Below are 19,225 nucleotides of genomic sequence, written 5' to 3' on the forward strand. Positions count from 1 at the left end.
ATATAAAAAAGGACATTCATGTTGACGACTCAAGAGTGAAGAGAGAGAATATCCACAAAATTAGGAGGATTTTGAAGGAGCATTTGAAGATTTTGGGTGCCAAAGTTGGAGATGGAACAAGGTGGCCGGTCATCCATGGATGACCGGAACACCAAATCCTTTCTTTCTACCGTGAGTCCAATTATGTTGGATTCAAAAGGTAGATTCTCCTTCAAACGCATCTCCCCTCACAATCTTTGAGTTTTTGAATCTCCTCTTATCATCAAAAGGGAGGTTTGATTTCTAAACACAAGCCTTTACCGGAGTCAGGTAAAGGGAAAGAGGTAATTTTGGTTTTGGAAAAAAAACCAAGATCACCTACATCGGTTATTATCTCTGGAGCAAATGACAAGGAGGCTTCTTCTTCAAGGATTAATTTCAGTGATTTATTTAAGAATGAAAAGATTATTAATCCAATTTTTTCATCTAGATTGGATAATTCTAATGTGTGGATCAAAAAACCACACATTAAAATTAATTTGAATCAGATTCATGATGAGATTGAAGATGCAAATCTTGTTAAACTTGACGTGGAGAAGGAAATTTCCAATATTCAAGTTTTGAGTAAATCATTGGTTGTGAAAATTCTTGGAAAAAATTTTACTTTTTCACAATATGCTATTGAATTGAGGAAGCAATGGATGAAATATGGAGGGTTTCATATAACCTTGCTTGGTCTAGATTGGCTACTATGTTCCTTTCAAACTCATGAAGCCATGGAAGAAGTTCTTAATGGAGGACCTTGGTTTGTAGGAGGCTTCATTGTTGGGTTAGATAAGTGGTCTCCTAACTTCTCTCCCAATTCCTTGATGGAGTTTCTTCTCGGTTATGGGTTCATCTTCCTCACCTACCTCTTCATTGTTGGGATGAATCTAATATCACAAGAATTGTTTCTATAATTGGTACTTCTCTATTGTTGGATGGAAATATGTTTAGATGGGGGAGAAGAGAATTTGCTAGAGTATGCATTCGAGTGAATTTGAATTCTAAACTCCCTTATGGTATTTGGGTTGAAGGTTTGCATGGTAGATTTTTTCAAAAATTTTGAATACGAAAATCTATCTTCAATTTGTTTCAAGTGTGGGAGAATAGGACATTTTGATTCCATTTGTCCTAATATTATAGATGTCTCTTCCAGCTCAATCCATATTGATAATCCTTATGGACCTTGGATGCATGTAAAATTCAAAAAAAAAAAATTATGTGAAAAAGTAATCCAAGGCTTTTTCAATAAAAGAAAATTCAAAATCATTGGTAGATTGGAATGCTAATGCTCAAGAATTGGTGTCCGAGCCTTTGAAAGAAGCAGAAAATGTTGATCCATTTGTAGATCGTAATTCTAATGTCAACAATTTGGTGGCCGATCCATTGAATCTTGCAGATACCAATTGCCAAATTGTAGAAGATGTTGAAATCAAGGAAGGAGATGAAGTTGCTGTTAGCCATAATTCAAATTTGGTTATGGAGCCATTTGAAGATAATATTTCAAATTTTGAAATCAATCAATCTCAGGCGTTGATTGCTGAAGTTGGAATGAATTTTGCTGGATCCGTTTTGGTGAATGCTCCAATATACAATGACGATGTTCCTGTGGATCAACAAAATAATGCTAGAATTTCGGAAGTTGAAAATTCAATTTTTGAAATACCACATATTCAGGAGGTAGATGAGGGAACTAAGATTTCGAAAACTAAGTTGATCAAAAAATTGGCTTTTTCATTTTTGATGAATTCTAGTTATTTGATATTATTAATTAATATTATACCCTTAGAAGAGATTAATGCCTTTGAGTTTGCAAAATTTAGAATTCTATGTAACCAGTTATAAATTTTTGAAGATTGATGATTTAATTGAATTATTTAATTACTTATGGAGGTTTTGTTATTTTTTCACCAAACTAACTCTAAACCCTTGAAGTCTCTTCCAAACATCATTAATGGCATGTAGGAGTTTTTTTAAGAGTTTAGAATTTATTCAATATTTTTTAATAATTTTTACTTATTTCATTAATGGCATGTAGGAGTTTTTTTAAGAGTCTAGAATTTATTCAATATTTTTTAATAATTTTTACTTATTTATTTTAATTAATTATTAAATTTATTTAATTATTGAATTAAGGCCAATATGAAGTTTGATGATTGGGCTTTTAATTTTCCTAGATTGTATATTTAATTATTAACAATTTGAACCATTTTTTGAAAATTTTATATTTAATTTATATTTATTATTTTTTTGAAGCTCTATGCCCTAAAATGGGACATATTTTTATTTTGATTAAATTTTTGACCTAATGAAGTCCATATTTAGTGAAATTAAAACATAAGGTTATAATGTCAAAAATCTTATTTTTCTAGAGTATGACCCATATTGGGTGTATGTAGAATTTCTTGTGATTTTGTTAAGTTTTCTAAACAAATCTTTAATAATTTTTCCTTGGTGTCACCAGTGTTCCAATGTGTTTGAAATTTGGTCTGGCTAACTATTACACATTCACAAGCACACCACAGAAAAATCACAGAAGAAACATAATTATTTTAATATTAATAAATTTTAAAGTTATGGGTCTAAAATAGATACATGACTTTTAAAATTCAAATCACCAAAATATAGAGCAAATCACGACTCAAGAAAATTATGGAAGGTAATGCTCAAATATCTTCCATAAAAAATGAGCATAATTGGAACACAAGATTATGAGAAAATTAAGAAAATAATTTTTTTAAAAAATTCTAATTTACTCAAAATCTAATGGACAAAAATTCTTAAACTTATTTTTAAAAAATACTAGACCTCAAAACCTTTCCAATAAGCCCAAGAACACTCACTTCAGTGGATATTCAAAATTTTTTTGAGATTTTTTGAAGTACATGGAATCAAAAATAAAATTTTAAATCATTTTTATAATAAAAATAACGGCAGCCTCTCTGGAGGAGACATGCGTGGTGCACATAGTGACTCAGCTATGTGCACTGGACATATGACACACTGTGGTTCATCCACTTTCCATGAAAACATGTTATACGGGCTGCCTAACCCACTAGGATCACATGGATGGCCCGAATTACTCCATGTCATCCAAACCAGTTCACGCCAAGGATCTAATCGAATGGTTTATTCATATGATGTTATATGTATAGTCTGATCGCAATACTTGAGTGATCAGATGGTCCAGATCGCAAGATTTTTTGTAGTTCAAGAAATGAATTATAACTTTAAATACCCGTAACTTTTGATCTGACCGTCCAAATTTGATGAAATTTTAAATGTGGGATCTACATAACCATATATTTTAATGTGTGTAGTTTGGAGTCTCCATGCATTGAAAATTAGGATAAAATGTAACTTGAATTTTAAAATTCTAAATATGATTTCTCACTAACCTGTTGATGTGTTTACACATTCTTAGGATTAATTTGCTTTTGGAGAGATCCTCTTCAACTTTGTAGAAGACTGCAAGAGTTTGTTCTGGCTGGATTGATTGTTAGATCCCAGCTTCCACTTTCTCTCTTTATTATTCTCTTTCATCACACAAATGAGCTTTGGAGGCTATGGAATGATGGAGAGAAACTTGGAGAAGGTGGAGGAACTTTTGGTGATGAAGAGGCAAGAAACTTGGGGGATGGAAGTAGCTTAGAGAGTATGATATGATGTTATGAGGTTTCTTGTCAACTTTACCCAATTTTGATCTTTAGGGTTTAAGCCAATGGATGAGATTAATTTGAGCCCTTGGTTGGATGTTTGACACCTGTCGAAGGTGGTTAGGAACCAGAGAGAGCAGGGAGCTTGAGTAGGACTTCTTTTGGCTCATGTGAGGGTAGGGGAAAACTCTATAACCCATTAGGCCAAACTAAGCCTTTGGCTTAATTTAGGGGCTAGTTTGAGGGTAGATTTTGTGCTACTTTAGAGTGATTTTGAGCTGGTTTGAACATATTTTATTAGAGGGAATGGATTGACTAAGCAATTTTGATAATTTTGATCTATTTGCTTTCTTTGGAAGTGTTTTGTTGACTTGTTAATCAGTTAACTAGTCAATGTTGATTGTGATGAAATTTTGGAATAGAAAGAGACTCCAAGGGCTTTGAGCCAAATGCGTGGAGGTATGGTTGAAAATTTGGTTATATGCAAAAGTTTGACCATTCCAAATAGGTTGACCAAGTCAAACTTGTTGAGAGAGTTGCCAATTAGCTTTGAATGTTTTACATTTTTGCAACTTGTATGTTTTGATGATTCTAAATATTATTATTTTGATTATTATTTTCTCCTAACACATTTTGGAAGAGTTATTTTTTGCTCTTGTGTGTACTAACATTTCAGAGAAATCGTACTCAAAATTATTGAAGACTTCAAATCAAGATCTGCTTAGAATGTTTTGTAACTTGGAGTCTATATTTTTCTTTTATTTGAGTCTGAGAGAGTGTGATTGTAATTGAGTAACTTACCACACACACACACCGGGGGAGAGCTTTAAAATTCACAATTTTATAATACTGATCATACAGTACGAATCTGTTAAGAAAGTTGCTATTTGCATGTTTTACATTCTTGCAACTTGTATAGTTTTGATGATTCCAAATATTATTATTTTATGTATTGATATCTCCTAACACTTTTTAGAAGTTATTTTTGCTCTTGTGTGAACTAACATTTCAGGAAAATTAAACTCCAGACCACTGAAGACTTCAAATTAAATTTAGCATGAGAGATATCGTGAATTAAAGCTTGCACTTTTCTTTGAATTAAGTTTGAGAGGGAGTGATTGTAATTGAGTGAATAAACACCCACACACTTAAGGAGATCATTAAAAATTTATACTGATCGTACGGGATGAACATAGTTCTTACAGGATGATCAAGTCAGTTATTTCCTCTAAAGAGTAATGGAACGAATAGGAGTTGAAAAAAAATTTCTAAGTCCTGATCGTTCGAAATGAATGTTTAATCATCTCAAGATGAAATGTTCTCTTGAAAATTTTCATTTAGATGAAATTCATATTCGTGCTAGGATGAAATGCTCTCTGAAAAATTTTTGTCCAAACAAACTCAAATTCGTCCCAGGATGAAATGTCCTCTGAAAAATTTTTGTTCAGATGAAATTCATATTTGTGCCAGGACGAAATTCTCTCTAGAAAATTTTCTCCCAGGACAAAATGTTCTCTGTAAAAATTTCGTTCGGATGAACTCATATTCGTCTTAGGACGAAGTGAACCGACTCTTTAACTTTTGGTGACGTCCTATAATTTTTGGGAACCGACCTATGGTATAACTGTTAGTACCAGACAAACCTATATCATACGGGATGATGCTCGGGTATGATTTCAGTTCGTACCAATATATATTTGGTTCATTTCCACACATTTAAGTACAATCATCCAGGATGATCCACGATCGTACGGGACGATCCACTTCGTGTTGACTTGAAAATTTACAGTTTTTTGATAGTTTTTCTTATCTTTCATATAAATAGTCCAATTTAGATTGTCCTTAATCTTTTTGTCTACTGATCTTCATGCCAATTAAAAGGAGAGTCAAGGAGAGAGTGTGAGAGAGTGTTTGAAGGAGAATTCTTACTACTGGAGCATGAAAGTTTCACTTGGTACTCAAAGGTAAGAGTCTCTACTTTTGATTTTTGATTACTTCACTCTTTTCTCTCTTCCTAGGTTTCTTGTGAAGAAGATCTGTCAAGGAGATCCGGTTCTCTACCGACACTTGGAGAGTGTGAATAGTCGAAGGATTCTCTGCCCACACTAGGAGAGTATGAAAGGACGAAGGATTCTCTTCCCACACTAGGAGTGTGAAAGGACGAAGGGTTCTCTACCTACATCAGAAGAGTGTGAAAGGACCTACGATTCTCTGCCAATACTAAGAAGAGTGTAAAAGGACGACGGTTCTATGCCGCAACGGGTGGTGGTGGAAGAGAGTTTTGTAAAGGCTTCTCCGCCTTGCTGTGGGTGCAAAAGGAGAGTCACTAGTGGTATTAGTGCAATACTCGGAGGGTGCCTCCGGGGAGTGGATGTAGGTCAAGTTTGACCGAACCACTATAAATCTCGTGTCTTTTATTTTTTCGCTGCTTTTTTATTTTTTTTATTTTACTGTTTCAAAATTGTGGTTGAAAAATATTTTCTATAAAATTTACTAAAGTTAATTTTCTCGGTTTTAAATTTTAAAAGAGGGATTAAATTTTAATTACCAATTCACCCCCCCCCCTCTTGGTTAGCCGTTGGGATATAAGCTTAGGTTTAACAACCTAATTCATATTGAACAAGTTTCAACATAATCATATTCGTACAGGATGATCTGGTCAGTTATACTCCCCAAAGAGTAATGGAATGAACAGAACGGGCAAAATTTTTTTTAACTCCTGATCGTCCAGATTATTCTAACACATTCGTCCTAGGACGATGTCCTATGGACTTGTTCTTTGAACTATTCATCCAGACAATTTAACACATTCATCCTAGGATAATGTCCTCTTTACTTATGCTTTGAACTGTTCGTCTAGACGATTTAACATATTCATCCCATGATGATGTCCTCTGGACTTGTGCTCTTGAACTTATCATCTAGACGAACTAACCCATTCGTCCCAAGATGATATCCTCTGGACTTGTGCTTTTGAACTAATCATCCAAATGAATTAAACCATTCATCCCAGGATGATGTCCTTTGGACTTGTGCTTTGAACTATTCATTCAGACGATTTAACACATTCATCCTAAGATGATATCTTATGAACTTGTGCTCTTGAACTAATCATCCAGACGAACTAACCCATTCATCGTAGGACGATGTCCTCTATTCTTTGAAATTATGGTCCATCCCGCATTTCGTTCCAATGAACCTTGAGAATAACTGCTCGTATCGGATGAACCATGTTCATGCGGGATGATGATCGGGTACGAAGGCAATTCTTACCAATGTACATTGAGTTCGTATGCAATAATTTTTACACTATTTGTACGTAAAAAATGAGATATTACGGGACAATCATAAACGTACAGATATGAAAAATTACAGTTTTTGGATCATTTTTTATGTCTTTCTTATAAAAGGTCCACTTAAGCCTATCATGAAATTTTTTTGTCATTTGGTCTTCGTGCATACTGAAGGGAAATTGAAGGAGAGAGTGAGAGAGAGTGTTTGGAGGAGATTTCTTACTACTGGAGCGTGAAGAGTTCACTTGGTTACTCAAAGGTAAGGATCTCTATTTGTTATTTGTTACTTCACTCTTTTTCCTTGTCCTTCTAGATTTATGAGAAGATCTTTCAAGGAGATCTGGTTCTCTACTGACACTCGAGGAGTGTGAATAGTCGAAGGTTCTTTGCTTACACTTGGAGGGTGTAATAGGATGAAGGGTTCTCTGCCTACACTTGGAGAGTGTGAAAGGACAAAGGGTTCTATGCCTACACTTGGAGAGTGTGAACAGCCGACGGTTCTCTACCTACACTTGGAGAGTGTGAACAGCCAACGGTTCTCTGCCGACACTTGGAGGTTGTAAAATGATGACGGTTCTATGCCGCATTGGGTAGTGGTGGAAGATAGTTTTTGTTAATGCTTCTCCGCCTTGCTGTGGGGGAAAAAGGAGAAACACTTGAAGAGTGTGAACAGCCGACGGTTCTCTACCTACACTTGGAGAGTGTGAACAGCCAACGGTTCTCTGCCGACACTTGGAGGTTGTAAAAGGATGACGGTTCTATGCCGCATTGGGTAGTGGTGGAAGATAATTTTTGTTAATGCTTCTCCGCCTTGCTGTGGGGAAAAAAAAAGAAACACTTGTGGTAATAGTGCAATACCGGAAGTCGGAGACTTCAAGGAGTGGTTATAGGTCATGTTTGACCGAACCATTATAAATCTTGTGTCTTTTATTTTTCTGCTGCTTTTTTATTTTCTTTTTGTTTTTTATTCTTATCTGTGGTTGAAAAATTATTTCTTAAAATTCAGTAAATTTAAATCGATTTAAGAGGAAATTTTTAAATTACCAATTCACCCCCCCCCCTCTTGGTTAGCCGTTGGGACATAAGCTTAGGTTTAACAACCTAATTAATAATTGATAAGTTTCAACAAAACTAATGGGGGTTTGACTCATGAGGATGTTGGATATGCATGATCATAAAATAAAATAATTTTGAGGATTTTATTTGGCTTGAAAATGGCTATAGCATGGGATTAAATTTGTTTATGTATATGGTTAATTTTGGTTAACCATGATTTACTTGGTCAACTAGGTCAAACCAGGTGTTGGGGTTAGGTCCAACATGTTTAAAATGTAATTTTGGACCCAATAAAGGTGGTGCCAGACAACGATAAGGTCTCCTTGCATGAAGCAAGATTATCTTGGTCAACAAGGTCAAAACAACACTTGAGTTTGGATTCAATAAATCTCAAATGATATTTAGAATGCATTGAAAGATGTTTTAAATGTTGGTTTGAATGAGCCATGTTGGAGTTTATGGAAAGATTTGATTTTTTTTCTTAGGAATTTAGTGTTTAGTGGGCATGTGGTCAATTGTGGTCAACCATCCACCAAAAGCACTTTTTTTGTGTTTAACATGACATATTATGGGTTACAAACATGTTTAAAAGTTTTGTGGAAGGTCCTAAGGTCATATTCCATAAGATACAAAGTCTAGTGACATAGGCTATAAATATTTAAAAGTTTTATAACTTTTATAATTTTATTTAGTTTTGAGATTTAGAGGGCTTCGATTGGCCTCAAAATTCTAGGGTTGACCCTAAATACACGCCTTATAAATATACAACTAACGGATCATGAATCAAAGGTAATTTGGTTTGGTTTTGAGGTGATTGAAAAATCACTCAAAAAGGGTTATGGGACATAGGCTTTTGGCCTTGACTTTGGATATGAAATTTGGGATTTGGGTTTTGGTCTTGGATTTGGTTAATTAAATTTGATTTACCCTCATCAATGAAAATTAATTAGGTGATTGCTATTGATAGGGTAAAAGGGACCAAGTGGTAGCCACTAGGTGATCACTACTTTTGGGGATTTAGATTTGATTTTGAATTTGGTTTGATTTGGACTTGAGTTGACTTGATTTTGGATTTGGGTTTGAGTTGAACTTGGATTTAGTTTGAATTGGATTTTGATTTAGTTAACCTCACATAAAATTGAGGTCAACAAGGAGGCAGGAAGGTCCTGAAGAAGGCCTTAATCAACAATAGAGACACCTCGGTAATTGAACTTTGTTAGGTCTAATCTCTTTAGAAAAATTATAGGAAATTCATTATGGGTCTAATAAAGATGAAACTAAGAACCTAGTAAACTTAGTAACACTATAATCACTAACAATTAATTAGAATCATTAAGTCATTTAATTAACTAGCCTAAAATAAGCCCACGTCTTAGGCCTCAAATTTCTAAAACTTGTAATTAATTAAAAAAAATCTTAAGAATATAAAATAAATTGCAATAAAATGCAGATTTAATATATAATAAAAGAAAAATAAAATCCTTGTCATATTTCACTTTAACTAACCCTTATTAAAACTTAGGATTAATTAAATTTTAATTAAATTAAATCATATAAAATAAATCTTTGGACCCAAAGGATCCCAAAATTTTAGTGATTTTATATTGAGTTAATATTTATTTATAGTATCAATCTTCTAATCAATTGAGATCATTTGGTCAATCAATCATATAATTGCAAGTTCCTTATCTAGGGAAGCAATTCAATAAATACAATAAATTTGTAAATTTCATAAATTAAATATAAATCATAAAAATTCAGATTAAATTTCATTAATCCTAAGTAAATAAAATAATAAATAAGAATTAAAATAAAAATATAAACTAAACTAAATTTAAATTCAAACTTTTATCAAATTTGCAATTGAGGGTTAAAAATTTTAATAATTAAACAAATACGTTAAATAAAATTAAATAAATTATTTATAAATTAAAATTAAAGAACTAAAATAAAAAATAACAAGAATTAAATAAAAAATAAAATTTTAAAAAATTAATTAATTTAAAATTTCAATTAAATTTTAAATTTCAAAATCAATAAAATAAAATAGAATAAAGAAACTATTAAATAAAATTTAAATGATTAAAATAAATAAAATTAATTATCAATTTAAAATAAAACCAATTTAATTAAATAAACACATTTATTAAATTTTTAATAAATCATTAATAAATTCCAAGGCTTTATGATTTTGCTTTATAAAATAAGGAGGGAACAAAAACATTAAATTTACAATCCTAGAGCTTAATAATTAAGGATTTCGAAGCAATTTAAAATCTTTAATTATGGTGATTATTTAAAATAACTATAAATAGATTGTTAAATTAATTATTAATAAAAAAAAATACATATATGCAATTGCTATATCATTTAGATTATTAATCACCTCACTTGAAATTATTAATCTCCAAATTCTATATAACTTAAAATTAAATAACATTAACCCTTAAAAATAAAATTTTAATAAAAGATTTAAAGCATCAACACTTAAATCCAAATTGAATAAATCCCTTTTGTTTATAATAAATAAACAAATTCAAATGTAGATAATTTAATCCTAAATCTCTTAAGCCATATCAAAGCCACACATGCCTATCTCACACTTTAGAATTTATTTGTTAGGACAACTAACATTAGTTAGTCTAGGCAGGTGATTATTTTGATTTGATATGGTGCCTTGCTTGGATGATATCCTTTGATGTGTTTGCTTACTTTTACGTACTCTAAAATTCATATCATATATTCTACACACTTATGTTCCAGTCGGTGTACTTTACATTAATGCAATTCATTTTACTTTATTGATTTGCATATATACTTACATTACTTCAATCATAGTTAAATTTTTTATTTTGTAAGGAGTTAGTATAAAATGTAAATGTAAAATGCATATTTTTTTATATTTCGATTAATGTAAAAAGCAAAAGAGTTATGAAAAATAATAAAAGTGCTTGCTTATATATATATATATATATATATATATAGCTCCAAAAGATAATGATCCTTCTTCCTTTGAGGGCATTATCTATTAGTATTTTATGGAAGATCAATAGCTAGAAGACCTTAAGCATAAATAAGCAAGCACATCTATATTTATTTAAATCATCATATGCATAGAAATCTAGACTTATTATGGTGGATCTTGGCCATCTTCCTTTCCTGCAAGTGTATCATTATGAATTATTATTTATGATTTCTCAGGTGTGGGAATTATGATTGAGAAACTATGAATTTTAAAAATAAGATATGAGAAATGTGTAAAGCTCCAAATAGACTTTTCCTGGATATAGAATATGTATCTATGAATTCAAATTTTGTGCTATAGTTTGCTAATTTTATAGCTCAACTGATTTGCATGGCTCAAAGAAAAATGTATTATTAGTGAGAAGGGGACATGTATTTATATATACTAAAGTGGAAGCCTCCTTGATTCAAAGGTGTAATAAAACCTCAAGCAGTAAAAGAATAGCTATTAGGGTTGAAGAAGACATTTGATGGTCAGCAAAGTATAGAGAATCATAAGGTGCCCTTAGCAATAATGTTTTATAGAAGGAGATGCTAAGGGCTAGTGACAGGGACTACTCTAGCGATACATATAAAGCTAGCTACCATGGGCTTATTCACAATGCGTTTTACTAGTGCCTTTCTTAGCTATCAATGAGGGTCCACGAGTTCAAACTCTTCCAATTTTTATGCCTTGATGAGATGTCACAGGTGTTGACATTCTTTAGTGTTATTGACATAGTCTTAGTGGAAAGCGCATTCCCTAAAATGTCCTCCCCTTGTGTTTTATTGTATTAATAAGTGTTGGGAACCTTAAAAACAACTTATTTTGAATGGCCTCTACGAGCTCAATCTTTGACACTCTCTAAGGAGTGTAAATGGGATACTTTAATGATTGATGGGTGATTTCTTTGTGGTAGAGGAAGGAAACGTAACTAGGCTCCTTTATCATAGGAGAGGGAAGCACTACAATTCTCACTAGCTATGGTTATAAAGGAGTCCTCTAATGTTCAAGGTGATGCTAATCTCTCATTGGGTTAGGTCTCCTGTCCCTCATAACCTTGGAATGAAATCTTTCCCTTTTTTTCCCTCATTATCCTCTACTCAAAGTGATTTTGTAGGGGTGATTGACTTATGAAGACTCAACTACTTTGTTGTATTCCTTTATGTTTACAAGGATATTAACTAATTCCAAAAGCTAGGTGAGAGTCTTTTGTTGCTACAAGCCAGGTACATATTTGAAAGGAACCTCTCTCAATTCCTTAGTTAGTGCAACCTAGGTGGTCGTAGACTCTTAAATATTTTACTTTTAGTATCTCTCTTTGTAAACAAATTGTGATGTTCCTCAACAAATTCTCCAATTCCACGTCATCTTTAGCAAAACTTACAAGATCTTTTAGGGCTTCCAGGTTCTATCAAATTGAGTTACAAACATTCTATTAAACTCAAAGGAGGCAATCACTCATAGTTATAAGTGAGATAACAACCTAAGTGCCTACTCTTTTAGTATTATAAAGAATATGTGACACTTAAAAGCATCATTAACATTTAGTAGAGACGTCACAGACTCAAAGCTTCCATATAGATAGTCAGCTCAATCTTCCTGTTGAACTTTATGTGGCACCTTAAATTTTGGAGATAACCTAGCCTTAGTACTCTCTTTGAGGATGCATTAGTGAGCTCGAGCTAAGTTCTTCTAGCTTGATAGGCTATACTCTTCACCACTCATCAACATGTGAGTGTAATCAGGAATTAGCATGGAGGTTATCACTCTATCTTTTGGTTTCCGGAGTCAAATCATCAAGTTAGATAAACCTTCAGAAGTGTTTTCACCTTGTATGCGACCTTGAAGGCTAATAAGGTTATCTTGGATTTTCTTTATAATTCTTTCCTCCATCTCAATAAGGTCATAATGAGTGGTGTGCTCAGTATTATCCATTTTTATAGATGGTTCTAGCTAAAGTTGTTCATTAGTTTGAGCTTATCTTCTTATTTATAGCATCAATCGATAATCTCTGCACTTAAGAGGATGTTGGATCCAAATTTGCTCATTAAATATACCAAAGCTTACTAGTAGGCTGAACCTATGAGTTGGGAAAGCTAGACCTATGTGAATGGAGTGTTAAAGAATGTTCTATAAAGTGCCCAAGAAAGTAGAGATCTTAAACTTATAAAGTATCCACTGTACTCAATTAAAAGTATCCAAAAGTACCTTCCCCTTTATTATTCCTCAACACCTTTGATTTGTAGGGTTCTGAGAGCTACATAAAAGGCTATACATAGATAAAGTAAAAAAAAAAAACTACAATGTTAAATAGAACACCCATAAAAATGCTGCACACTACCCTAGATACATGTCACCTCCTAATTAGCTGAAGGAGGTTGGATAGCCTATGAGTTTCCCTTACGTGAGCTTAAAGATGTCAAGAAGATGAGGATGAGTGCACTGAAGAAAGTCTGTGGGCTAGTATAAAGGTGGAAAAGGACTTGCGACTAGCAAACTTACTGATATTATTGATGACTCATGTGTGTACTCTTAAATCTCTTGAAGGGAGAGGGAGACGAGTATGTTGTTATTGCAAGAATGGAGAGCTCTAAGTTTGATGGTCATGAGTAAGTGATTTTATATAGCTAAGTTTGGTGAGGATGGTTGTCTAGTAAAGAACTAGTATCAGAGGTTTTTCTAAGTGAGAGTGAGTAACCGATTGAGTGGTCTAGGTATGCAGTGAGTTCTAGGCTGCTAACTTGGTGAAGAATCCCTGATTCTACCCATAGAGGGTGAGCTCCTTGGTAGGCTCAGATGAGTAACCCCTGTTATTCACTTAAGGCGAGTTTACTACAAGTTTGAGGTGAGAGGTCCCTCTTAAAACATTAGATAAGTTCTCCAAATGGAGGCCTCATTTGGGGGCGAGTTCTTATGATATAAATAAACACTTGTGAAATTATATATGAGTATGCATATATAATAATCATATAATTTTATAAATTAATTAATAAATTATGATATATATAAATTATATCCCTAATAATAAGCACATGCAATTTAAACATCATGTAGCCAGCCCTATGTAGTGAGATAAAGACTTTATGTTATTATTATTGTAGATCTTAGATTAAAATGATTGAGCACATATAGTTCAAGTTGATGATTAAGATTAATTATTAAAGGTTTAAAAATAATTTTCTTTAATTATTTAAATAATTAAAAAATTATATGTTTCATTTTAATTAAAATTTAAGGGAATGTTCTTTGATTAAATGAATTGGTCTAACACAAAATTTGACAATAAAATGCAAACATACTACTAAAATTATATTAAACTTAAAATTGCCACTTAAGTAACAAAAGCTTATAAAAAGTAATTAAAAGTATAAACATTTATATAATTATTAAAACTATTTCTCAAGGTTTGTATTTGTAAGTTTGAATGATTTTTAATATTTAAGTCATCATATTGTTCTGCTACACATTTTAGGTTTTATTAGGATAATTTAATTTGATCTATACCACATTAGAATTATCATGATTATCCTTTGATCACAACATTTGTATTACATTGCATAACATTAGAAATCAAGTTTAGGGCCATATGTTTGCACACAATTCATATAAATTCTCAAACTCATTTCAATATACTAGACTAATACTTAATCTATTTAGGGTAAACCACATATTACACATTTAAGTACAATATGTTGGTTATTTTAGTAAATTGGTATATTATTTCTTATACTCATGCACATATTATCATGTACTTAAATTTCATTTACATCATCTAAAGTTGGTCATTCCATTGGTGCGAGGAAATTAGGTCTCCTGACTCCCTTAAGTTAACTCAAGAAATTTGATTGGTGCATCGACTATCACATTCCTCAAAATAACCCATATAATCATTAGGAGCATACCCATTACATCATTAGAGTAGGATTTTTCTAGTAATCATGCATGTATGGCATTTTAGGGATTTTAGCCACATCTAAGTCTTTAGTGATGCATCCCAACTAAATTGGAAAATTTTGTTTGAGTATTCATTCTTGTTTAAATGGATCACAATAATTTGGCCTATCCCTACCCTATACACCATATCTTATATAGGTAAACCTATATCCATGTTTAGGTAATCCATGCATTCCTAAACACTCTACTCTAGTGTTTAGATGTGTCAAATTCATTTCATTGGTTATGGTGCTTTGACATACTTATATTTGTCCAAGGACTTTCTCACATGTCCATCCTAAAAGAGAAATTCTACTTTGATGGGTTCTTTTGATACTGTAAATAGACTGAATTGTTCTAATACACTCACAACATTAATAGGACAATTTCTCTTAAATATCTCACCCTATATTAAAGCATACTACATTCTCTTATATATAGTATTCTATACCCTAAATTGTGTAATGAAATTAAGGATTTCCCTTAGCTCTAGTGTTCTATATCCACTTAAGCAGATCACATATCTTTTTAGCGAGCCCAATTTACTAAGAACGTTTTGCTTGAGCAAATCACACCTTGTTAAGGAAATATTGCATATATTTTCCCTGTAAGTGTTTAAATCTTCTTTAAATGCTTGAAAGATTTTTTTTAAGTGTTTAGGCAACTCTTGACATTTGTATTTGATTGAGTGCTTGAGAACTCAATTTCATTCAATCATTTCTTTTATAATGATTTTGCATTTATAATACCAATTTAAGTTAGCATTTTAATAAGCTAAAAAATTTAATTCCTTAGACTTTAGATTAACACTTACCTATAACATGCTAATTAGCATCATCGATTATTAATCATTGCATGATGATAATCAACATGTCATAGTAAGATCTTAAATGATTACTTTTTAGAAATTCAAATGGGTTAAGTCATACCACTTTAATGCTATTTCATATTTAAAATTACTTGGCCATATGTGAGGTCAATCCTTCAAAAGTAATGCTTTCTTTAAATTAAAAAGCCTTTCTTAAGAAATATGTATACTTGCAAAATTTTTCAAATTATTTTAAAAGATATAAATGAAATATATTTTTCAATTCAAATTTTCAAAAAATATAGATACTTGAGTTAAAATGGCATTTATTTAATTGGATTCTTAACATAAGACCAATTTTGATGATCATGTCCCAATCATATAAGATGATCCCCATGAACACATTACAATGCACATAATAGATGTTATGATAAAAATGAATGTCTAGGATAGGATATATTATTGCATGCGAAGTTCGGACGTAGAGAACCGTTCGATTTTGGGACTGTAAACAGTAAAAATGTAGTTACTATTCACCACTGTGTTTTACTGTTTACACCGACAAAACCGAAGAGTTCTTTAATCACGGACTCCGTACATAATAATCTCTCTTAAAATAGTAGGTACTTAATGTTTTCATTTATGATATTATGATGTGTTATGTTGTCATGCTTGGCTACAATATTTTCACTTTCTATTTGTGCAACAAAGATACACATAGATAGATAAATCTTTTGTAGGCATTATGATATGAAATCAAGTATATTATAACCAGGATTTTGTGCCAACCTATTGGGAACATGAACAAATGCATAAAGGAGATCACGTAGCGAAGCAAGAGGCTTAAAATAGATTTTGGATAGAGCTTTCATTTGGTTTACCAAAATAGGATCCTAGGGCTAAATAAGGCTTTAGAGTTGACTATGTGGGTCCTTATGATCAAGTTGAATCCACTAATGTCTTGGGAAAATTGGGCTACTTGAGCTGACATTTAGAGTAGCCTAGATTTGAATCTTTAGGTCAATTGGGATTGATTTGACTGATGTTCTAGGTTTGATCTTGGTTTAGAGTTTATTTATATTTGACCTAAGATATAAATAAAGTGGTCCTAAGATAAAAGTTATTTTAAATTGTTATTAATCCTTGAATTGTTGATTGGGAGATTGTCTCCCAATTAAGAGGTCCAAGGTTCAAGTTATGCAACAAAGTTGAGTATAAAAAAGTTCTCCTTTGAGTTGAATACAATGTGATATAAATTTTATGCACGTAAAACTCTCGTAGTGTTTTTGCCCTTGCTAACCAGGATTTTGTGCCAACCTATTGGGAACATGAACAAATGCATAAAGGAGATCACGTAGCGAAGCAAGAGGCTTAAAATAGATTTTGGATAGAGCTTTCATTTGGTTTACCAAAATAGGATCCTAGGGCTAAATAAGGCTTTAGAGTTGACTATGTGGGTCCTTATGATCAAGTTGAATCCACTAATGTCTTGGGAAAATTGGGCTACTTGAGCTGACATTTAGAGTAGCCTAGATTTGAATCTTTGGGTCAATTGGGATTGATTTGACTGATGTTCTAGGTTTGATCTTGGTTTAGAGTTTATTTATATTTGACCTAATGTGGGTCTAAGGTTTAGGTGGAAAGGTCGAAGATTTTAGGGATTTTTACATGCATAACACCTAAAACTATTGCTATTACATATCTAACACCTAAACTATCATATTTACTTATATATGACCTAAACAACATTCCTAACATCTGAAATATCACTCCGTTAGGTTCTCATCAAAACCCCACCCCGACGTCTGTGAGCATATTCTTTTTCAAGCACGTATTGCCACTCTCCAGCATCAAAACCCCACCCCGACGTCTGTGAGCATATTCTTTTTCAAGCACGTATTGCCACTCTCCAGCATCCCCCCCCCCCCCCCCCCCCCCCCCCTTCATTGACATCATACCATCGATGGTGACAACGTAGAAGGGTAGGCCACCGCACTTTTGTAGTATTCGATGCACCACCTACGGACGAGCAGGAGGAGGGAGGTGAAAGCGGTTAGAGGTGGGGGACTTGGCTCGCCGCAAGTCCCTGCCATGCCAGTGAGGGAGGTTACTAATTCCTTTTTTTGTGGTGATTATGACACGGCTTCCATGGTTGTTGAATGGCAGAACGAGCTTAACTGCATCCCTCAGCATGCTTCTCCAGACATCGTCGAGCATAAGGAGTACTTGGCTCTGGTGGTCCGGCTAGCACCAAACCAAGCAGTTGCTCTAGATCTTTTAGCCACCAACTAAGAAAACCAAAACAAATTAATTGAATTTTCATCAGCTCCCTCATTTGATCATGATTCTACTGAAACATTGCCAAAGGAATCTCATAAATCTACACAGTAAACAAATGAATAGGATAACAAAACACCAACTATAAAGCCATTAATACATTCCTTCTTTTGTTAATACATTATGTTGTTGCTGTGGAATGTCGAGATTGCAGCACAAATCCTATCCATAGCCAAGCAAGATGACGAACAACAAGACAGAGAAAAATAGTGAGCTTGGGATCCAAATTTGTATTATTTATGACCAACTTAATATGTGTTAACAACTTAACATGCCTGCATAAGCTTTAGCATATTTGTCAATGCAAAACAGAAATTGCAAATGCATTCAAAGTGGATGCTGACAAGTTTTATCTATATAAGCATTCAAAACAAAAGTTGCAAAGGCTCGCTGTTTCTCTCGAATTTTTCCTTAGTAATTTTCCTTGGAAGACAAACATCTGACTGGAGGACTGCTTGATGGAGAAGGCGAGGCGGGAAAGACAGTCGGTTGCTCGAACGGAAGAGTCACGCACGAAGACGAGAAGAGGAGACGGATTGGGATTTTTTACGGCGCTTAAAACGTAGTGTTAGAATAGATAAAAGGGGTGTTTTAGGTGGTATATAAGTAAATATGATAGTTTAGGTATTAGATATATAATAACAATAGTTTTAAGTGTTATGTATATAAAAATCCCATGATTTTCTTGTACACAAGGTAGGATAAAGGTTAGCCTAGGGCCCACAATGCTAGGTCCAAATAAAAGTTTACCAAAGTTTGACCTAGTAAACTAGGGTTGAATAAATATCCTAAGTTGAATATGGCCAAGATGGTTCAAGTACACATAAAATGAGTATAAATAGCGCATTTAGTGCACTCATAAAGGCTTATTAAGTATAGTTTGCATCATGCTAGGGTTTTATGGGTTGCTTGGGTCTATTTGGGCTTTTACTACTTTGGTCTCTTAGGCTCACTTGGTTAGGTCAAGGTTAGTGGCCAAGATGAGATTAAGACTTCATTTGCGACGATTTTATTACTGAATTTTTTATGCTAGAAAGCTAATTTAAGAAGCAAAAAAGAAAGCCGTCTCAAATGAAGCCTAAGTCTAGGCTTTAAGACTAACCAAAATGTGGTA

The sequence above is a fragment of the Dendrobium catenatum genome, unplaced genomic scaffold, assembly GCF_001605985.2.
Source record: "Dendrobium catenatum unplaced genomic scaffold, ASM160598v2 fragScaff_scaffold_1375, whole genome shotgun sequence".
Classification (NCBI taxonomy): domain Eukaryota; kingdom Viridiplantae; phylum Streptophyta; class Magnoliopsida; order Asparagales; family Orchidaceae; genus Dendrobium; species Dendrobium catenatum.